This window comes from Mus caroli, chromosome X, assembly GCF_900094665.2.
Source record: "Mus caroli chromosome X, CAROLI_EIJ_v1.1, whole genome shotgun sequence".
Classification (NCBI taxonomy): Eukaryota; Metazoa; Chordata; class Mammalia; order Rodentia; family Muridae; genus Mus; species Mus caroli.
The window spans coordinates 35,929,801-35,941,470 of record NC_034589.1 but is presented as its reverse complement, the minus strand read 5'-3'; the positions used below and the strand labels follow the sequence as shown (position 1 = coordinate 35,941,470).

Below are 11,670 nucleotides of genomic sequence, written 5' to 3'. Positions count from 1 at the left end.
CTCCTCCTCCTCCTCCTCCTCCTCCTCCTCCTCCTTCTTCTTCTTCAATTTCTGCATTAAGTTTCTCTGTGACAGGTGTATGTGGTTTACCTTTTGATCTCTTTCTTTCTTCTACTGTAGTTCCTTCAATAGTCTTCAAATTTCCTACAGTCTGCTCTTGTCAGATTCTTTCAAATCACCATCACCACAAACTGGAATAGTCAACGTATTCATTGAGCAACTCATTTTAAAAACATAACAACCACAGTATTCTACCACATTTAATATATTGCTATATTGCCTCCAATTATTATTATTTCTGAAACATTGTTTCTTTTCTTCATTCTTTAACCTAACATCTTCCACACTTCTCTCCTGTCTGTATATAAGATCCTTATCAAAGGATCACCAAAAACAGTTAAACCTGTCTGCCATATGCTTCTGCTTAGTGAGTGAATCCCTCCCCCTACTTCCATAATCTTTAAGATCTGCTTATCCTAAGTACATTCAACATCTACACGTTTCCATGTGTTTTGTTTATCATAAAAATATTAGTTAGCTTTCAACCTAGAACAATCTAACATACACACCAAGACCAACTACAATTTTAGGCATTTTTGTAAAACTTTATCTGACTAGAACATTATGAAGCGTATTAAATTCATTCCAAATGCATTTAGGTATTTGTACACATGACTTGTTTTATCCTTCTATATTGCAAGCACAAAAAAGAATAGGTTATTCTTTATATTTTTCAGATAGTATTCTTATTAAATGAGTAGAGTTAACCAATGAATTTTCTTGGAAAGCTTCTGTTTATGAATTTTGTGGAGGGTGTAAAATGGCATGTGGTAAGCAGAAAACTTCAGTGCATTATGGGATTTTGTTACCAGTGAGTTACATATGAACTGAAGAATCTGATTCTGCCCTAAGAAAACAGGAAGATCCATCTGTTAAGATACATAATTCTAATACAACTCTTAACCACAATTTTAAGCATATGCACCTCACGTTGAAATAATGTCAGAAATATGAATGAATTTCAAATTGTCAGAACATGAGATATATGTATGGTGATATAGTCCTATAACATCAGCATTTAGAAGTCTGAGAATTATGGAACTCAATTTCTAGGCTAGCCTGTGCTATACCCTGACTTCTAGGCTAATCTGGCTCTAAAATGAGACCCTGTCTCTAAAGACAGGAAATAAAGATTAAAATTATAAAGGTTATTTAATTGTCACTAAATGTAATACTTAAAATCCATTAATTGATAGATGTACAGTATACATTAACATCTATGTGCTGATCATGGTACTCAGAGCCAGTAATATAGAGGTGCCCAAAAGGGGTGTAATTTTTGCAGAAGTGAATATTGTAGTCTAGTTGGAAAGACATATTTATCAAGTTAGAAAAGAATGATGAAATCCAAGTGACTAGACCTATGGAAAAGTATCATATGAATCAAGCCTGATTATTAACTTATTTTCAACATATTACCTAAAACTTTTCATAATCTCATATGCCAGCTATAGTATTATTAGATGCTAGTACGCTTATTGCTGACATGCTTAATGATGACTTGTTATTGTCGCCTATCCTAAGTGTTGCACATATGTCAATTCACTGTAAGTACAATTATTATGAATACTTTAAAGATGAGGAAACCGAGGCACAGAGACAGGCTATAACTTATCCAAAGCACCAATATATTTTTGTGTCTTCAGATTATATTCTTATTAAATGAGTAGAGTTAACCAATGAATATTCTTGGAAAGCTTCTGCCTATGAATTTTGCAGAGGGTGTAAAATGGTATATGGTAAGGAGAAAACTTCAGTGCACTGTGGGATTTTGTTTCCAATGAGTTACATATGTATTGAAGTCTTAGTCAGGGTTTGTATTCCTGCACAAAACATCATGACCAAGAAGCAAGATGGGGAGGAAAGGATTGATTCAGCTTATACTTCCACATTGCTGTTGATCACCAAAGAAAGTCAGGACTGGAAATCACACAGGGCAGGAAGCAGAAGCTGATGCAGAGGCCATGGAGGGATGTCCTTTACTGGCTTGCTTCCCCTGGCTTGCTCAGCTTGCTTTCTTATAGAACCCAGGACTACCAGCCCAGGGATGGTACCACCCACAATGAGCCCTCCCACCCTTAATCATTAATTGAGAAAATGCCTTGCAGATGGATCTAAAGGAGGCATTTCCTCAAGGGAGACTCCTTTCTCTGTGATAACTGCAGCTTGTGTCACATTAACACACAAAACCAGCCAGTACACTCATGTTGAGCCAGAACTTTGACCTTGCACATTCCATGTATTAATAACCCCCATCTAAGAGTCATTTACCTACTTTATTATATACAAAAAAGGTGTTAGCACAGGACCATGTCCAGGTCCATGAGATACAAAGTATGATAGAAAGCAATGTTATTTCTCTGAGATGAGAGAAGACATTGAGGAAAGCCTCACACTTGAATTTCTGAAAAAAAAAAAAAAAAAAAAGATGGTGGCTTGAAAGTCATTGGGTAGTTGTAGCTCAGGAGTACAAAGGAGGTAAAACTGTCACCAATGACAAGAGTACTGGGCCAGAACATAAAGAATTTTATTGACACACCATGCTCAAGAATTTGCATTTCCTCATAATGCAATAGGAGTGCACTGAGTAGTTTGAACAAAACTGCAAAGTACATTTGAATTTTACCACTCTGCCAAACACTGAAAATATCAATTCATAAAGGATGGCACAGGAAAGGAAGTGGCAGTTGAGTATGGAGATGGAGAACTGGTCTAACCAGTTCAGGTCAGTGTGTAAAAGGAAGAAATACCACCAACTGATAGAGGGTGGGGGAAAGCACATGGGCAAAAATGCGGGTATCTTGCAGAGGGACCAGACATAGTGCTTGATTATATGTGCTGGAGTTGTTTGCATAAGGCATAAATAGACATGCCAAGCAAGGCGTTGATATTCAAGGACGGAATTACAAAAGAATCCTTTTGTTATACATCTCTGCCAACATTCAACATGGATGGGGAAGGCCCATATATTATTGAGAGTCATTTTTGTCAGTGGTATAGCCACTGACAAGATGTTCTTGCTCAAGTTAATAACTCTCAGACCCACAATTTGACAAGAAACTCTAATTAAACTCAGTGAAAGTATACTTTCATAAAAGAAAGTATGACCTGCATTTGTTTAAAAGAAGGGTTCTAGAAAAAGAGGGAATCTGATGAGAAAGGGGAATCTGTTTTGAAATTAACTAACATTCATTTTATATATGTACAAAACTATTAAACAAAAATAAAATGAATATAAATGCATCTTAAACTGGGGCTGAATACTCTATACATTTTTCACCAGACCAAAAGAGAGCAGAAGATTGTCTAGAAAGAATATAGAAAATAGTGATCAAGTAAAAACTCCATGGAACATCAATATGTCTCCACCATATTAGGGTCCTTTACGTTAAGTCAACACTTGACTCCTAGAATTAAGGATGTGGCTCAGTAATAAAGGCTCCGGATTCAATGTCCAGAAGTGCTAAGAATTCAACAAGAAAGGACAAAAAGCACTTGTTTGTTTATATACAACTAGCTTACATGTATTGAGAATAAAGAGTGATTCTGTTTCAAATACTTTTCCCTCTGATCGCAACTATCCCATACATGTTCTGCTTGGTGCCTTAAAATGAGATAAACTTCCTCTTAATGAATCACTCCAATTGTAATGTTGCTATTTCAAGTGAGTCCGTATACAGTTTCTCTTTCTTTCTTTTTTTTTTTTTTTTATTTTTTGAGGACTTTTTTATTAGCTATTGCCCAAAGAATGCAGCCACCAATTACAGTGCAAAGATTCCTTTGTAAAAGTAGTAGTAGCTCCTAACTTCTGAGTCTCCTCTCCAGACCCCAGAAGAAATTTTGGTGTCCCAAATCTTTTTTTTTTTTTTTTGATTTTTAATATTTTTATTACATATTTTCCTCAATTACATTTCCAATGCTATCCCAAAAGTCCCCCATAGCGCCCACCACTTCCCTACCCACCCATTCCCATTCTTTTGGCCCTGGCATTCCCCTATATTGGGGCATATAAAGTTTGCAAGTCCAATGGGCCTCTCTTTCCAATGATGGCCGACTAGGCCATCTTTCGATACATATGCAGCTAGAGACAAGAGCTCCGGGGTTCTGGTTAGTACATCATGTTGTTCCAACAATAGGGTTGCAGATCCCTTTAGCTCCTTGGGTACTTTCTCTAGCTTCTCCATTGGGAGCCCTGTGATACATCCAATAGCTGACTGTGAACATCCACTCCTGTGTTTGCTAGGCCCCNGCATNGTCTCACAAGAGACAGCTATATTTGGGTCCTTTCAGCAANATCTTGCTAGTGTATGCAATGGTGTCAGCGTTTAGAAGCTGATTATGGGACGGATCCCTGGATACAGCAGTCTCTAAATGGTCCATTCTTTCATCACAGCTACGAACTTTGTCTCTGTAACTCCTTCCCTGGGTGTGTTACCTGCTGTGTTAGCTACTTTTCTGTTGCTTTGATAAGCACCATGAGGCAATTTAAGAAAGGGACAGTTTATTTTTTCTTATGGTTTCAGGGGAATAAGCTTTTGGATGATAGCAGAGGTTCACAACAACAGGCTGTATTGTGCTAGCAGGAACACAAAGCTGGGACCTCAAATCTCGAATCACAGCAGAAGACAGAGTATATAAAATAGAAGTAAGTAGGCAAGATTTTACTCTCAAAACCTGCTTCCAGTGGCATGCTGCCTTCAGCCAAGATATAACTCCAAAACTTCCCCAAACAGCCATCTACTGTGGACCAGTTTGTTCACGTGCCCAAAACTATGGGGGCACAATTTTTATCCTAACTACTATACCTGCATTCCTAAATATGCAATGCCATGTACCAGTCTTATAGGCTAGGGAGAAAATTACATGAGAGAAGAGGCCTGTAATAAAGGGGACTTAAGGAAAGATGGCTGACATTTTTAAGGTTGCAGTCCATCATTGTAAAGAAGTCTTGGCAGCAAAAATATGAGACTGGTCAGAGGTCAGGAGTAGGAGGAATGCTGGAATTTAGCTCACCTTCTTTTTATTTAGTTTAGGATCCCAGCCAGTAGTAATATGGTGCCATCCTCCACATTCGGGGTCAATCTTCCCTCTTCAGTTAAATCTTTCTCTAGAAAAACCATTGTAGATATAGCCAGAAGTGTTTCCCTGGTAAATCTAAATCCAGGCAGGTTGATGACAAAGATTAACCATCACAAAGGAATTTAAGGAAGGTAGTATTGTGACTACATATGCATTTTAGAGAAATCTTTCTGGAAAATGTTTGAAAAACTAGTTTAAAATGATATCCATGTGATCTGAAGGAATTTAAAGACATATGAAATAGAATAGACATATGTGATACAAGTTATGAAAAAGGACTTGGTAACCACATGGGGTGTCCCATGCTATAACCTGCTGAGAGTATAGAAGATTGGCATAAAGCCAAGAGAAGTTTGGTCTGTGTAGTGAGTTCAAAACCAGCTAGTACTATACTGTGAGACCCTGACTCAAAAAAAAATATAGGACTTTAGAAACTATATGAGTTTAAATGAAGACTGGGATTTTACTAATAGTGATTTGAATATTATTAACATGCTATGTAAATGGTAGCAATACTCAGTGAGATTAGTTTTCACCTATCAAAGAATTTTTATACCTACCTATTCTGTGTTGTTTGCTATGGTCTTGGCATATGTCATCAAGCCAATAAAGATTCCTACACTGCAGTCTGGAATGGTGAGACAGATAATAAATAATAAGAAATACATAGGAATTTTTTCAGTATGAATAAACAAAGACATTAAGTATGTGACCCAAGGTCATAATCCTGGTGAGTTTCAATCCTATATGTAGACATCCGAACTGCTAATATCTTGCTAAATGCAGTGTTTTTCTTTTCAGCCTCATACCACCATACTCCTACCAAAATAAGACAGGAGTTATAGACAAAGAGAGAATGCTCAAATGAATAAATTCTCTTATTGAAAAGCAGATGAAAACATTAAACACCAAGCTTATGAATGGGATATTTTTGTCCAGAAAACCTGAACCAAAGCCACATTCACTTAGTTCAGGCCCAATAACCAAACCTCACTAGAAAAATTTCTTATTCACACAAGCACACCTAATAAATCTACCAAATTGAAAAATAGGGAACAGAAATGCTTTCCAAATCTCTAGTGTCATGGTAAGAATAGTCCTTCTGTGATTTTTAAGCTCTATAAAGGTTGTTCCCAAAGAGCATATTTAACCATGGAGATGATCTCACTGTGCAGCTCTTAATTGAGTGTTCTCCGTACAGGAAGCAATTTAGCATCTGATTCTGATAATGGATCGTGTCATTTCAAAGGTGGATATGCTCTTTGCCATTGATCATCTTCTTCCTCCAAGTATATGAAGCTGCTTAGCTGTTGGCATGTTAACTATGCTGCTTTGATATCAAGGGGACTGCAGAAAATCATCTGCTGGTTATTTTTAGTCTGTTTCCAACCTACAGTATTGTTTGCAGCCTTAAATTGATACTTGACATAGACTTCTTTAGCCTGATAGTCTCATGACACTTCACAAAGGTTAACTCATTAGTCTTTAAAATACCTCAAGAGGAATATAATAGAAGCTTGTTATATCATGGGTTAGATTTGGATATACCACAGGTCAAATTGTGCTCTCTTAAAACATAACTCCTTGCTGTAAAATCTCAGTAATACATTTAGCCTGTTGTAAGGGTATTGGCCCTGGCCTCTGAGATCAGCATTGTAAAATGTGCCTAGTATATTTCTTTGGTAAGATCTGTCTTCTCCTGGACACAGTCTCTTAGAGGAGTATAAAAATAGAATATAGAGTTCTGTATCTCTTTTTTCTTAATGAAATTGATCTGAGCCACTCTGTCATTACTCACAAATAATAGATAATACAATTCATGGAAGTAAGCATTTATATGAAGAGGGCAACACTTGCCCTTGCTCTGATACAATCTAAGAAGTAGATTAACCAACTAGAAATATACAGAGTAATAACAACTAAGGTAATTCTGAACATGCTATTTGTTATACATCAGAAACATTTGAAGGATTATCATCATGTGTGGCTCATACAAAGAGGGTATTAGATACAAAGATGTCAAAGACTTTGTTTTGAAAATATTTGTTTTTAAGCCATTCTTTGACATTTGCTCCTATTTCCATTAGAAAGATAGCAGGGTTGATGTAGTTGTGGATGTAGGTGTCTTCATGTATGAATATATTCACAGAATAGTGACTTTGAGTAATACACTTAATTTAGTTGTGCTTCAAATGCATCATGTGTGAAATGGCATATTTGCCAAAAGACCCTGAGGTCCTCTATAATACTGAAATCTATGATTCTTGATCCTGAATATTAGACTATTGACATAGATTATTAATGGTTTGTGGATATAGTCCATTAACTATCTTACCTCTCAAAATGTTTGTGGTGAGACTATATTAAGTGAAAATAGTTCTTATTATAAGAACAGATTCATATTTTGACATATAGAACATGCTTTTAAGCATTTAAATCTGCAGAAGACAATGCACACTCATGGCAAGAAGTGTATATATGTACATATATTATTTCCACTATAACAATGTTTCACTATATTTTTAAGTGTTCTCTAATGGATCGTGATGTGCATCTACTAATAAAAAGATAATTAGCAAAGAAAGTCATAAGGGATTCATATAATAATTGTTGCTAAGGAAACTTTCCTTGATTATGCAAGCAACATATGCTTCAAAACATTGTCAGTTTCTTCTTTTATTGAAAATGCCAATGATAGAATGATTTCATCTGACTATCTCTAGACATATAACACATCACTTCCTGCAATTTCTAAGAATTGATTAGACCTTTTAAAGTGAGTCATGCATACCCAGAATTTTCTTCTAATATTATAGTTATAGCAGGGTCATAGATACTATTTGACAAAGAAGCTTTATTAAAAATGTAATACACATTCTATGAGGATGACTTTTAACCATTCATCATGCTGCTAAAGAGAAAAATCTATTCACATATAAGGTAACTAGGATATAGCATCTTCAATAAAAAGAAATCAGTAAAGTAAGCAGAAGAGAAATGTAGAAATGCAAATACTTTTCACTCTGCAGTTAGACACTCTTGATTTCTTAGGAATGGTGATAATTTCTTACAAAAGGAAAATTGAACTTCACTATTGAGCAACAGTATTAAAGCATCCGAATTCTACAGATATATGGACTTAAAGAAAAGCTCAGTTAAGGGCAAAGAGTCACTGAAATGATGGGAATGGTGTTTTAACGGAAAAAAAAAAAAAGGAAAAAAGGCTTCTGATTAATTCATGCTAGCTTATTTATTTTAATCTGAACCTCAAGGTGTAACACCTATGCTGAAACTTATTTTAACTTGCTTTTATATTCACTAAAAATAAAAGACAGACTTGGAGATGATTCTGATATGATTAATTAGAATTTTTAAAGCCTGCACTTGCAATATTGTCACATTATCTAAAGTCAGGTCAAAACTTTAACAATAGATTGTTGGAATAAGTGAAGTTCTTTGGTGACACTAGAAATGCAAATGAAAAGCATCCTTAAAAGCATCCTCAGCCAAATTAAGTGTGTGAAGCTACATGTGCAGAAATATCTTTGGGAGGTAGATATGAAATGGAAAAAAAATCACACCATTATAACGATTTCCTAGCAACACATCCTACTCAGACATGGTTTGTCACCCCCAAGCCTTTTTTTTTCTTTTTTGCTCAAGTGAAAATAGAAACTGAACCCAAATACATTCTTCGATTTTTAAATTTTCTCATTTATATAAAGGGTCCTGTAAGTACACCCTAATTTTCTACATAAATTTGTAACTGTACACAAAATATGTGATTTTTTTGAAGCACACCTTTTCTTATTTTGTTCTGGGACAATAAAAAAGCACACCTGTTATGCCATCATTAGCAGGCAGCAATGCAAAAATACAGTGAAACTTTGACAATTTGACAAGTCTAAAGTGAGAGGCAAATTTCCAGAGGCCTCTGTAAATCTGAGATAAGTCTACTATTTTAGGACATTATAACTTCAATTTTATTTTGAAACCCAGGGACTCATATAATTTGTGAAGCAGGGAAATCAAGTTAAGCATAAGTGTGTGCACGGATACTTACTGATCTATCTAAAGTATAGTGTAAGAAATTTATTGGGACAGACTGACAGGAACATCAAAAGCAAACAAGCATAGTTTGATTTTCACTGCTGGATGCATTCTTCTCATTTATTCAATTATTTTGAATTTTGGACTCATTTACTATTTGCCATATGTTTAGTTTCACACTTAACTACATGAAATAAAAATAGACCTGGAAAAGATATACAAAGGTGTGTTATTTTTGTGTGTAAGATCCTATGAAGGAAGCAGTCACTTGACACCCACCTTCATAGTTCACCCTGTAGTCCTAGTAGTCTTCTGACAGAGGAGATAGAAAAGTTTGATTGCAAGATAGCTAAGAGAGACAGAAAGAAAGTAGGATTCAACTGGACAAAATCAACCAAGTGAACTTGGAGGTAGAGCAGAATACATACCTACATGTGAAAATCAGTTGATTAGGGATGAAAATGTGTATCCCAGGCATCCTAGTTTGCTTTTTATTGATGTGACAAACACCATCACCAAAGCTACTTAGAGAAGAAATGCTTATGAGTCTCCATCATATAATACCATGAAGGGAAGATAGGGCAGGAACTCAAGGTAAGAAATCTATTGACAGGAACTAAAGCAGAGGTCATGGAAGAGTTCTGCTTACTAGATTGCTGTGATGGCTCACTCAGCTTGAATTTTTGTACAACCCAGGACTACCTACCCATTAATGGCACCACTCACAGTTTGCCAGTCCCTCTTATACCAATCAATAATTAAGAAAATGTCCCTAGAGACCTGCCGATAAGCCAATGTGATGAAGAATATTTTTGTCAATTCACATTTCCTCTTTTTGTATGACTTTAGCTTGAGTCACGTTGACAAAAATTAACTAGTATACTATGTATGCCCACTAAACATTCCTATAACTAAAGTATCCTACATTTATGGGACAATTTTCTTCACTCCATTATATGACCACATTCATGTTACTCAAATGAATATTACAGACTATACTTTGATTACATCAAATAACTATAGAATGGCTCCAGAGATCTAATTTAAGTGCATATTCTTCTGGAGACAATGACAACAGGGTTTGAAAGTACCTATGCATACAAATAACAAAACTAGAACTGGGAGATTATATTTATATATTACATAAGTGATAGGTAGTTGATATCTTACATGTTGAGACAACAACCACAAGGAAGGGAGATCTAACAAAAAATGTTATAGGCTTTTGGAACCACAAAGTTTAACACCACCACCACCACCCCCAGTGACACACCATCTCTAACAATGCCACATTTTCCCAAACAGTTCAACCAATTTCTGGCTAATATGACTAGAACAGCAATAAACACAATTGAGCAAGTGTCTCAGTGGTAGCCTGAAATGTCCTTTGGGTCTATACCCTGTTGTATGGTGTGCATTTGGGGGGTATATGCCCAAGAGTGGTATGGCTGGGTCTTCAGATAAATCTATATTCAATTTTCTGAGGAAACTCCAGATTGTTTTCCAGAGTGGTTGTACGAGTTTGCAATCCCACCAGCAACGGAGGAGTGTTCCTCTTTCTCCACATCCTCTCCAACATGTGTTGTCACCTGAGGTTTTGATCTTAGCCATTCTGATTGGTGTAAGGTGGAATCTCTGGGTCATTTTGATCTGCATTTTCCTGGTGACTAAGGACATTGAACATTTCTTTTAGGACACTTCTTTTTGCCTATTGTAGGATTGTCTTGGTGGAGTCTCAGCCTGAGGGCACTATTCCCTTATTCCATTTCAAATCAGACCTTTCTTTCAGTTTCTCATCCTTTTGAGCACAAGACTTATCTCCAGTGTTAAATTTCCTGGTGTTCTTTTTCTTCTCAGACTACAACTTGTATTTCTTTTTATACTACTTTGGATTTTTCATTGTAGATCTGCATAGTAGTGGCCACTAATATTTACACAACAGAATCATTGTAAGGCAACTGCGAAGTCTCCTTGGCCAAAGAAGTTATTCCAAATTTTTTTCTTTTTTTTAATATTTTTTATTACATTTTTTACTCAATTACATTTCCAATGCTATCCCAAAAGTCCCCCATACCCTCCCCCATACTTCCCTACCTACCCATTCCCATTTTTTTGGCCCTGGCGTTCCCCTGTACTGGGGCATATAAAGTTTGCATGTCCAATGGGCCTCTCTTTCCAGTGATGGCTGACTAGGCCGTCTTTTGATACATATGCAGCTAGAGTCATGAGCTCCAGGGTACTGGTTAGTTCATAATGTTGTTCCACCCATAGGGTTGCGGATCCGTTCAGATCCTTGGGTACTTTCTCCAACTCCTCCATTGGCAGCCCTGTGATCCATTCACTAGCTGACTGCGAGCATCTACTTCTGTGTTTGCCAGGCCCCGGCATACTCTCACAAGAGACAGCTATATCTGGGTCCTTTCAGCAAAATCTTGCTAGTGAACGCAATGGTGTCAGCGTTTGGATGCTGATCATGGGATG

At 36.4% G+C, this 11,670-nt stretch overlaps 1 protein-coding gene across 5 annotated transcripts in view; it reads left to right on the top strand.

Annotated features, from left to right (window-relative positions):
- The window catches only part of Tenm1 (teneurin transmembrane protein 1), an 811,210-nt gene that overhangs the window by 553,095 nt on the left and 246,445 nt on the right, over positions 1-11,670 (top strand). The gene's annotated exons all lie outside the window — the stretch shown is intronic.